The sequence below is a fragment of the Muntiacus reevesi genome, chromosome 2 (assembly GCF_963930625.1).
Source record: "Muntiacus reevesi chromosome 2, mMunRee1.1, whole genome shotgun sequence".
Lineage (NCBI taxonomy): Eukaryota > Metazoa > Chordata > Mammalia > Artiodactyla > Cervidae > Muntiacus > Muntiacus reevesi.
This window is the reverse complement of record NC_089250.1, coordinates 226,138,027-226,150,199: the sequence shown is the minus strand read 5'-3', so window position 1 is coordinate 226,150,199 and position 12,173 is coordinate 226,138,027.

Sequence of the window (12,173 nt, the reverse complement as noted above, 5' to 3'; positions counted from 1 at the left end):
GAGATGAGGTGAATTTGCTCTTCCAGAAAATAACCTAATCTTACAAATATCTCACAGTGTGTGGTCTCTGTGGAGAAACAGATAAGTGAAATGGAATATTTTCAACCATTGTTTTTCAGCATTTATTTTCTGTTATTGCTGCAATCAGATGTCCCCAAAACTATCTTCCCCAACATCTTAGGTTCCAAGTAGAGCCACTGATGAATTTCTTTAAATACTCTTAAAAAACAGAAGAACTGTATATATAAGATGTGAGAAACAGTTTGAGTTTTCTGTGTTGTAGGATGAACATAACTTACTTCCAGACTTTGAGCACCAAGTATAACATTGTGCACTTTGACATGCTGACCACAGGCCAAGCATTGTGAAAAGTGCCATGTGTGCATTAGCTTATTCCATCCTCAAAACCCTTGTGAGGTGGCTCCAACATTATCCCCATTTTATAGATGGAAAAACTCAAGTCTAAATCCCTTGTCTGAGATCACACAGCTGGTATTGGAAGAACCTGAATTTAGTTTTAGGTCTGTCAGACTCCAGAACTTTTCCCCTAACTGCTAGTCTCTTCTGAAGTGAAGGGTCTTCCTTTGAGTCCCCACAAGAGCAGACCCTGAGACAGAATTTGGAGGCCTTCATGTCTCATGCACACATGCCTGCGAAGAGAATCGCTGGGTCACATGGCAGCTATACACTTAGCTTTATAGAAGATGAGAAGCATTAGCCAAAATGGTGGCCCCATGTGCACTGGCGGCGCGTGAGAATCCAGTGGCCCCAGTTGGCATCATCAGCCATTCTTGGGGCGTGTCACTGTTATCTCAGTGCTCATATTTTTCCAGTGAAATCTCCCCCTTGGCAGCCACAATTCTGATCACTTATGTCTGTGAATCTGTTTGTGTTTTGTAGATAGGTTCATTTGTGCCATAGTTTAGATTCCACTTATGAGTGATATCACATGGTATTTGTCTTTCTCTTTCTGACTCACTTCACTTAGTATGATAATGTCTTGTGGCATCCTTGTCGTTGTACATGGCATTGTCTTGTTCTTTTTGTGGCTGAGTAGTATTCCACTGTATACATGTACCACATCTTCTTTTTTCCTTCCTCTGTTAATGGACATGTGGGTTGTTTCCATGTTTTAGCTCTTGTGAAGGATGCTGCTATGAACATACAGGTACATGTATCTTTTTGAATTATAGTTTTGTCTTGGTATATGCCCAGGAAAGGGATGCTGGATCATATGGTAATTCTACTTTTAGTTTTCTGAGGACTGTCCATACTGTTCTCCATAGTGGCTGTTACCAATTTACATTCCCACCAACAGTGGAGGAGGATTCTCTTTTCTCCACACCCTCTCCAGCATTTGTTATTTGTGGACTTTTTGATGATGGCCATTCTGACTGGAGTGAGATGGTACCTCACTGTACGTTTGATATACTAAATTGTTATCTTTTGATGAACACAGGTATTTAATGTTGACAAAGTCCAATTTAATCTTTTTGGTTAGTGCTTTTTTGTGTGTCCTGTTTAAGAAATCTTATCTCTCCATTGATCTTTAAAGAAATGGCCCCCAAATGCCTCTACATTTTCCTTGGGGGTGCGAGTTCAATGTGAATTCATGAAGAATAGAATAGCTTACTTATTCCCTGACCCAAGCACTCATTCTGAGTTTCCAGCTTGCGCTTTCTCAGAGGGAGCTCTGCATCCCTGGGGCCTTGGGGAAGAGGTGTGGGTTTATGGGTTTTGGATGAGTGGGTGAGATTCCCACCTCCACTGGAAAGTAGATCCATTTGGATGCAAATTCTTTTGAAGGACGACTTTGCTTCATTTTCAGATATAAAAGTGGAAAGTAGTTAGGTTTCACTAGAAAAGTGTGTCTTTGAGCTACTGGAGTTTTCAGACACTGTGTCTCTGTTTGTAAAATAAACAGTAAAAAGACGAAAGGAGAGAATGAATTTTAATGTGATCGTTTGCTGGAAGGGGGAAGCCAGCATTCTTTGTATCACATTGCTGTGCCAAAATGAAGGAAGGAAACTTAGAGCTGCCACCTTATGGAAAGTGACAGTTTTTAGATGGCAGCCCCCCACCCTCTGGCCAAGGTTGTTCCAGTGACATTTTTAAAGGAGAAGAAAAATTTGCCATATAAGAACCCCAAGTTCCTTAATTATAGAGCTGAAACAGTAAAATACATGAAAAGATTCCCCTTTGACTATAGAAGTGTCCATCTTTCCTTCTCAGTGAACTGCACCCTCAGCCTCTAAAAGGGAAGAAAAAGTGAGAAGTTTTGTCAAAACCTTAGAAGCCATTTATTTTCTCCCTTTTGTCTCTCCTTCCTTATTTTTCTCTTTCCTTTTGCTTTTCCTGCCCATTCCTTTCTAACTCAGTTCCCTCCTTGGGCCCTAGGTCTTGGTTTTCTCACCTTTAGAATCAGGTAACACCATCATCTCATAAGCTTGCTGAAGGAGTCGGTGAGTTAGTGCATGAAGGGCTAAGTATTCAAGAAACGCCACCTGTTGTTGTCATTTCTGTTATGGCTTCACTTCAGAAGCAGTGAACTTTTAATCATGTCTTTTTTGGGAGGACCCTTTTCAAATTAAACATTACAGTGATTTGACTCACTATGAGCAGATCAACCATTTATCTTGGTCTTTTCTGGCTGTTCATGAGGCTGACCTTTGAATCGACATTTTTCTATTTGATTCTTGGAACTACTTTTTATTTGTAGAAATGAACCAAAGCCACCTCCTTATGACTCTTTACACCTGTCAAATTGTTCTCCAAGAAACACCCACTTCCAGAGATAGGAAGAGTGTTGAGAAGTAGCAGTAATTTGGTGTCAACACCATGCAGATTGAGGCATGGGTAAAATTCCCATTTAATAATATAAGCAAGAAAATTAGAGATACCAAGGGAACATTTCATGCAAAGATGGGCACAATAAAAGACAGAAATGGTAGGAACCTAATAGAAGCAGAAGATATTAAGAAGAGATGGCAAGAATACATAGAAGAACTGTACAAAAAAGATCTTCACGACCCAGATAATCTCAATGGTGTGATCACTCACATAGAGCCAGACATCCTGGATTGTGAAGTCAAGTGGGCCTTAGGAAGCATCACTATGAACAAAGCTAGTGGAGGTGATGGAATACCAGTTGAACTATTTCAAATCCTGAAAGATGACGCTGTGAAAGTGCTGCACTCAATATGCCAACAAATTTGGAAAACTCAGCAGTGGTCACAGGACTGGAAAAGGTCAGTTTTCATTCCAGTCCCAAAAAAAGGCAATGCCAAAGAATGTTCAAACTACCACACAACTGCACTCATCTCACACGCTAGTCAAGTAATGCTTAAAATTTTCCAAGCCAGGCTTCAGCAATTCGTGAACCATGAACTTCCAGATGTTCAGGCTGGTTTTAGAAAAGGCAGAGGAACCAGAGATCAAATTGCCAACATCTGCTGGATCATTGAAAAAGCAAGAGAGTTCCAGAAAAACATCTATTTCTGCTTTATTGACTATGCCAAAGCCTTTGACTGTGTGGATCACAATAAACTGTGGAAAATTCTGAAAGAGATGGGAATACCAGACCACCATGACCTGCCTCTTGAGAAATCTGTATGCAGGTCAGGAAGCAACAGTTAGAACTGGACATGGAACAACAGACTGGTTCCAAATAGGAAAAGGAGTACGTCAAGGCTGTATATTGTCACCCTGCTTATTTAACTTATATGCAGAATACACCATGAGAAATGCTGGGCTGGATGAAGCACAAGCTGGAATCAAGATTGCTGGGAGAAATATCAATAACCTCAGATATGCAGATGACACCACCCTTATGGCAGAAAGTGAAGAAAAACTTAAGAGCCTCTTGATGAAAGTGAAAGAGGAGAGTGAAAAGTTGACTTAAAGCTCAACATTCAGAAAACTAAGACCGTGGCATCCGGTCCCATCACTTCATGGTAAATAGATGGATGAACAGTGGAAACAGTGTCAGACTTTATTTTCTTGGGCTCCAAAATCACTGCAGATGGTGACTGCAGCCATGAAATAAAAAGACACTTCCTCCTTGGAAGAAAAGTTATGACCAACCTAGACAGCATGTTAAAAAGCAGAGACATTACATTACCAACAAAGGTCCATTTAGTCAAGGCTATGGTTTTTCCAGTGGTCATGTGTGGATGTGAGAGTTGGACTATAAAGAAAGCTGAGCATCAAAGAATTGATACTTTTGAACTGTGGTGTTGGAGAAGACTCTTGAGAGTCCCTTGGACTGCACGGAGATCCAACCAGTCCATCCTAAAGGAAATCAGTCCTGAATGTTCATTGGAAGGACTGATGTTGAAGCTGAAACTCCAATTCTTTGGCTACCTGATGCGAAGAACTAACTCACTGGAAAAGACCATGATGCTGGGAAAGATTGAAGGCAGGAGGAGAAGGGGATGACAGAGGATGAGGTGGTTGGATGACATCACTGACTCAATGGACATGAGTTTGAATAAACTCTGGGAGTTGATGATGGACAAGGAGGCCTGGCGTGCTGCAGTCCGTGGGGTTGCAAAGAGTCAGACATGACTGAGTGACTGAACTGAACTAATATAAGCCTAAATAATGTCCTCTTTTCAGTCCATTTTGTGAAATGCTATATAAAAAAATCAGTAAAAGAGAAATGAAAAATTTAGCCAAGATATCTGTCTAGGACATTTTATATTTATGGTCTTTCTTGAGTATCAACATTAATATCTTCAGTTTATGGATAAGAAAACTGAACTCAAAGTAGCTATGTGACTTCCTGAAGGACCTGCAACTGTTTTAGGATGGTGTGGTAAGAAGGTGCCAAAATATGGCAAAATATGGCAAAAGACTCTCTTACTTAAGTGAAACTAGAAATCACATCTTGTGGAAGAGATCAGAATGAAATGTGGTCAGAGTGAATGCTTATTCCTCTTCTGCGGGTTTCAGGACCCTCCTGGGACTGGGGCAAGTCCAAAGCTCAGAGCTGGATTATCTTGGTCTCTCATTTGGGCCCCACTGGCATTTCTTCTTATTCGGTAAAGTCATCCTGGTCTTCCCAGGGGAGAGCCTCTTCCCCAGTGTCCTCCCTTGTAGCTGGATTGGGCTGGCCTCACCCTTCCAGATCCAGGCTGGAACACTTTCTTAAGACCTATTGATGACTGCTGTTCACCCTCTGAACACACAGGATTGCTCAGGGGTGGTAAGTGACCCAGGGTCCTGAGTCAGAGCTGGCTATAGCATTGTTGTTGGAGTTATTGGGGGTGTCACCAGGGCAGAGTCTTGAGGACATTATTAAACCTCTGTCACTGGAAGGGCCCAGGCCAACGCAGGGTTTGACTTGAATAGTTGGACCAAAGTAAGAGGAACACTGTGCTGATATTTTGTCACTATCCACCCTGTAATAACTGAGTTATTAAAATTTAAAGTGTTCAGATAATGCCATGCCCTAGGTAAAATCCAGGCACTGTGATCCAGGCCATGTGCGGTGGCCATCTCAGGAGTCCTGGCAGTGACAGGGGACAGCCCTAGGCTCTGATCCCAGGTCTGGCTCTCCTTTTTCCAGGTGAGACTCTAGTCCCCTTGCCAGAGCTGTTTCCTCAGCTGTGAAAGGGAGACCACAGCATGATCTAGTATGGTCCTTGTTAGGATTGAATAACAATACATGGAAAGTTCATGGCTGTGAGAGCTGTGCAAATACGTGTGGGGAGGGGGTGATTAACACTATTAGTCAGATTATTACTTTACTAAAATGACAGCAGTAATAATGACTCTTACCAATTACTGAATTGTTACTGTATCAGTTAGCTCTTCAGTTCAGTTCAGTCACTCGCATGGGTCCACATTCTGCAAACCCTATATGAACATGGTGGTTTCTTCAGGTTTGAAGGAAAGAGAAGATGGCGGGCTGTAGCACGCCAGGCTACAGCCTACTCAAACTCCTGGAGCCTACTCAAACTTTTTCATCGTGTCGGTGATGCCATCCAACCATCTCATCCTCTGCCATTCCCTTTTCCTCCCACCTTCAATTTTTCCCAGCATCAGGGAATGAGTCAGTTCTCCGCATCAGGTGGCCAAAGTATTGGAGTTTCAGCTTCAACATCAGTCCTTCCAATGAATATTCAGGACTGATTTCCTTTAGGATGGACTGGTTAGATCTCTTTGCAGTTCAAGGGACTCTCAAGAGTCTTCTCCAACACCACAGTTCAAAAGCATCAATTCTTTGACACAGCTTTCTTTACAGTTCAACTGTCACATCCATACATGGCTACTGGAAAAACCATCGCTTTGACTAGACGAACCTTTGTTGGTAAAAGTAGTGTCTCTGCTTTTTAACATGCTGTCTAGGTTGGTCATAACTTTTCTTCCAAGGAGCAAGTGTCTTTTAATTTCATGGCTGCAGTCACCATCTGTAGTGATTTTGGAGCCCAAAAAGACAAAGTCTATCACTGTTGCCATTGTTTCCCCATCTATTTGCCATGAAGTGATGGGACCAGATGCTGTGATCTTAATTTTCTCAATGGTGAGTTTTAAGCCAACTTTTTCACTTAGAGTAAGTGTAAGTTAGCTCTTACTGCATCACAGATGATCCTGAAACACAGCAGCTTAAAATCCCACCAGTTGTTTAACTCAAGATTCTATGTAGAATTGGGGCTGGGCTCAGTGGGGAGGTTGTTTGGGTCCTGGAGGAGCTCATTTAGGTTTGTGTGGTTGTTGGCTCGGCCAGCGCTGGGCTAGCTGACCTGGGTGGGGGACTGCTTAGTGGGGTGGCTCATCTTTGCCTGTGTGGCCTCCTGTCTTTCAGAGGCTGGCTGGACTTGCCCACAGGTCCATGCAGGGTTCTAGAGAGAGGGGGAGAGGACCAGACTCCCCTTGGATTCCAAATTGTTGTGCAGCCGTGTTAGTACTATTGGCCAAAGTAAGTCACAAAGCAGCCCAAATTTAAGGGGCAGGGAAATAGACTTCACTTTATGATGGGTGAGCACATCTCGTTCCTGAGGCTGCAGAAACTTGGGCCTATTTTTTTTCAATCATATTTACCTTGGTCCACATGCTGTTTAATTCTTGCAGTGATCCTCTTAGATAGTTTTGTTATGGATGTTCTTGTTATTATTATCCCCACAGAATATGAGATCTCCAGGTGTGTTTGGGTGAGCATGGCTGGGTGGTAGGGGCTCAGATGTGAACTCCGTTTCGGTAGCCAAGTCTCACCCTCCTCCAGCCCATGAGATCCTGCACGTGGCCAGGACAGGTGTTGACAGCAGCCATGATTGGCTGAGGGCTCGCTGTGAGTCCTCACAGCAGAGTTACTAGTGCCAGGACCGCTCTCATCTCCATTTACCAGAGGAGGAGACTGAGGCACAGAGAGGTTAAGCCCTAAGTTAAGGGCCTACGTCTGGTCAGAGACAAAAACAAGCCCCCTGTGCTGGGTGTCTCCCGCTTGCCTTCCCACCCTGGTCTGGGCCTCGGGAGCCTGATGTGCCTGGGCTGCACTAATGGCTCCCTTACTGTCCATCTCTTGCTTGGGTTTGGCCAGTGGGAGGCCTAGCTGGGACTGTGGGCAGGGAGGAGATAGGGAGTGTGTGTCCCTTCAGCTTTCTTCCTGCCAAGCACTGAGGCCAGGGCTCTGGTCAGGGGCCCCCACTCTGTTGCTTCTGGTACCTGGCCCCTGCCCTTCCCTCTGCAACCCTGCAGTGGTACCACCCTTGCTCTTACTACCTGGGGCTTCTGTACTACCCCTTGTTGGTTTCCTAAATTCCGCCTACATCTTGGCAGTCCCTTTGTTAGACTATTCTCAAATTACCTGCTTTTAATGTACCATCTGATTCTTGCTGGGGCTCTGAATGAAACACCAACTGACTCAGCAGTTTCTATATTTAATATTTATTGAAAAGATGAGAAGATTAGAATACTAATGAGAAAAGTGCTAGGTGATACCCAAAGCTTAGCTCCTTGAATAATGAAATTGAAAGTCTTAAGATGAAAATGAGGCATAATAAGGTTGCCTCCATACCGGCCAAAGGCAGGAGGCCATGTTTCTGTCTGGAGGGACACCGAACATTGAATACTGTTTCTGTGTTATTTCCAAAGAGCTTGGATTGCATTTTAATTAATTTGCCTTGAAATTAACATACCCTGCTCTTTCTTGAGCCGGGCTCAAACTTTCCAGCATATCCTGTTGCAAGGAAATGCTTCCATAAATCAGGTTGAATGTGGCATTAGAGACTGAGAAGAGAGAGGGAGTTATTTATATATGGATGTTTTATATTCTGCTCTTGTGCAAAAGTTTATATATATATATGTGCATATATATAGAGGCACTTTTCCAGATTGTATGTGTGTGTTAGTCACTCAGTCGTGTCTGACTCCTTTGTGACCCCACGGACTGTAGCCCATCAGGCTTCTCTGTCCATAGGATTCTTCAGGCAAGAATACTGGAGTGGATTGCCATTCCCTTCTCCAGGGGTTCTTTCCAGATTGGCAGCCAGTAAACCCTGAGGACGTTCTGGGTGGAGTTGTTCCTCTGTCTCCAAGGGATATGTCACAGCCAGCCTGCTCATGCTGGACCATGGGCAGAGGGCAGGAAAGTCAGGTCAGGCTAGGTTCCGGTCCAAGCTCTGCCGCCTATTAGCCCTGTCAGCTTGGCTGTATCATTTAGACCATCCTTGCCTCAGTCTCCTCCTGTGTAAGTTAAACCAAAGGGAGGAAGACAAAGGGAGTACACTTCCCCAGAACTCTCAGGAGCCCCTTCTACACCCCAGCCACAGTGTTTCTCACCAGGTGGTGCCTGGTGGGGTCTCAGTGGCCACAGGGACCCCCGAACCCTCAGATCCACACTTTGCCTGGAAGGATCTGGAAGAGCTAAGGGCCGCCCTCAGAACTAGATCTTGTAAAAATGGTCAGGAAGTCTAATTTGCAGAAAGACTGAGTAGACACCTTGTAGAAGAGTGTGTTCAAACTTGGGTTCAAATCCTGGTTTTGTCACTTGTCAGCTCAGTGCCAGTGGGGAGGTGACCTCACTTCTCTGATGTTGCCTCTCCCGCACTGTGGAATGGGAGCCCTCTGTAGTCCTCTCAGAAGGCTGGTGGGAAGGCTCCATGAGATTCAGCGCACATGTTGGCCTCAGCCAGTGCCAGGCATGAAGTAAGTGCTCAGAGCATGGCAGCAAAGGGCAGACAGAAAGGGAAGAATCTGTACTCATGTGCTCATAAGTACGTGCTGAGCGCCTGCCTGGTGTGTTCTTTGCTGCATTGAGCAGGCAGTGGAGTGATGCATGAGGTCATTACTGTCTCTGCCTTTAGGAGAAGAAAGACATTATATCAATGATACAAATAGTTAAAGAATTACAGTTTTTAACAAGCCTAATAAGATGGAAACAAATAAGAGAGAGAATCAAGGGAAGATTCCTAATTTAGGAGGGCGTGATCAAGAAAGGAAGTGGTATTTAAATTGAGTGTTGTATTGGTTAAGGTGGTGGCAGCTGCTTTCCACATAAACCCCAATCTCAGTGCCTAACACAATAGGAGTCTCTTTCTTGCTCATGCAACACTTGATTATGGGTTTAGCAGGCATTTTCCACCTTGAGAAACTTAGGCTCCTTTGATCTTGAACTCAGCTGTCGTAATAGAACAGTTCAGCAGGTTTGCAGAATGTAAGATCAGTCTCCAGAAATCAGTTGAGTGTTTATATACCAACAATGAGAAATTTGAAAGTGAAATTAGGAGAGCAGTTCCACTGACAATAGCATAAAGAATAAAATACTTAGAAATAAGGAAGTACAAAACTTATATAATGAAAACTATAAGACATTATTGGAATATATTAAGTGAAGTCACTCAGTTGTGTCCGACTCTTTGCGACCCCATGGACTATAGCCTACCAGGCTCCTCTGTCCATGAGATTTTCCAGGCAAGGGTACTGGAGTGGGTTGCCATTTCCTTCTCCAGGGAATCTTCCCGACTCAGGGAAACGAACCCAGGTCTCCCTCATTCTGTGTAGATGCTTTACCGTCTGAGCTACTAGGGAAGCCAGAATATATTAAAGACCTAAATAAATGGAAAGCCATCCTGTGTCTATATCCTGAATGTTTACAAAGAAGGTACATGTATGAAAAATAACTTCTAGACAATAGGATAATGTGAGGGGTATTTAAGTTCAGTTCAGTTGCTCAGTTGTGTCTGACTCTTTGCGACCCCATGGATTACAGCACACCAGGTTTCCCTGTCCATCACCAACTCCTGGAGCTTGTTCAAACTCTTGTCTATGGAGTCAGTGATGCCATCCAAGCATCTCATTCTCTGTTGTTCCCTTCTCCTCCTGCCTTCAATCTTTCTTAGCATCAGGGTCTTTTCCAATGAGTCAGTTCTTCACATCAGGTGGCCAAAGTATTGGAGCTTCAGCATCAGTCCTTCCAATGAATTTTCTGGACTGATTTCCTTTAGGATTGACTGGTTTGATCTCCTTGCTGTCTCAAGAGTCTTCTCCAACATCACAGTTCAAAAGCATCAATTCTTTGGCGTTCAGTTTCTTTATGGTTCAACTCTCACATCCATACATGACTACTGGAAAAACCATAGCTTTACCTTTGTTGGTAAAGCAAGGTCTCTGCTTTTTAATATGAGGGGTATTTAGTGATACAATATGTATCTGATCATATGTATATAATGAATATATATAAAAACTACTTCTTAGAACAGAGGACAGCTTGGGGAGGAATCAGTGATACAATATAATATCTGAACACATAGAAATTTTGTACACATCCCTCCTGTCTCTCTCTCTCTCACACACACACACACACGCACACTCTTACATGAGCACTTCTCCCTACATCATAGGATGACTGGAGCTTCAGTAATACAATTTGATTCTGACTATATATATATATATATATGTATATATATATATATATATTCAATGCATGTGTATGAAAACTGTTTCTTATATCAAAAGTTAGCTAGAAGTTTTATTTTAAGTTTTATTTTCTTGGGCTCCAAAATCACTGTGGACAGTGACTGTAGCCATGAAATTAAAAGATACTTGCTCTTTGGAAGAAAAGCTATGACCAACCTAGACAGCATATTAAAAAGCAGAGACATCATGTTGCCGACAAAGGTCTGTATAGTCAAAGCTATGGTTTTTCCAGTAGTCATATACGAATGTGAGACTCAGACCGTAAAGAAAGCTGAGGGTCAAATAATTGATGCTTTTAAATTGTGATTCTGGGGAATACTCTTGAGAGTCCCTTGGACTGTAAGGAGATGAAACAAATCAATCCTAAAGGAAATCAGTCCTGACTATTGGAAGGACAGATGCTAAAGCTGAAGCTCTAAGACTTTGGCCACCTGATGTGGAGCACCAACTCATTGGAAAAGACCCTGATACTGGGAAAAGTTCAAGGCAAAAGAAGGGGTGGCAGAGGATGAGATGGTTGGATGGCATTACCAACTCAACAGACATGAGTTTGAGCAAACTCTGTGAGACAGGGAAGGACAGGAGAGCCTGGTTTGCTGCAGTCTATGGGGTTGCAGAGTCGGACTTGACTAAGCAACTGAACAACAACAAGAAGGAGGAAGCTTTGTCATTGCTTTCATAGCACCCAAAGACTCAGAGAGGATAGTCACTTGCCCAAGGTCACCCAGCCTGTTATTGGCAGAGCTGAGACGAACCGAGTCAGTCTGACATGGCAGCTCTTGGCACCAACTGCAAGGGTAGCATGGCTGTCAACATGTGCTATGCTCCCCACTTGAGCCCCCAGGGAAGGGAAAGTGCTGGCATCGGCTGGGGCTGTGGGACACAGAGCCATCACCCCACCCAACTGTGGTCATATGAGTGTGAAGTGATGGTTTGGGTCCGCAGGGTCCCTGCCGTCTGTTCTGACTGCGGAGGTGAAAGTGATGCCAAGGTGAAAGTGACGCTGGCTGCTGGCGAAGCTCTGGGGCAGCCTGAAGGGTAACATCCTGGGGCCTTGGCCGAGCCTGGGCTCTCCCTCAGGCACATGATGCCAGGACAGGGTGCCTGGAAGATTCCCCAGAGATCACCACACGGTGCTGTGCTAAAAACAAAAGGCAAGAACCAAGCTCCAAACAGCTATGGACCCGGAGGTGCAGCCTGCGTATTGTTCCCGCTTCCCCCTCCTGTGGGTTAAACTCGGGAGAAGCTCCTCCTGA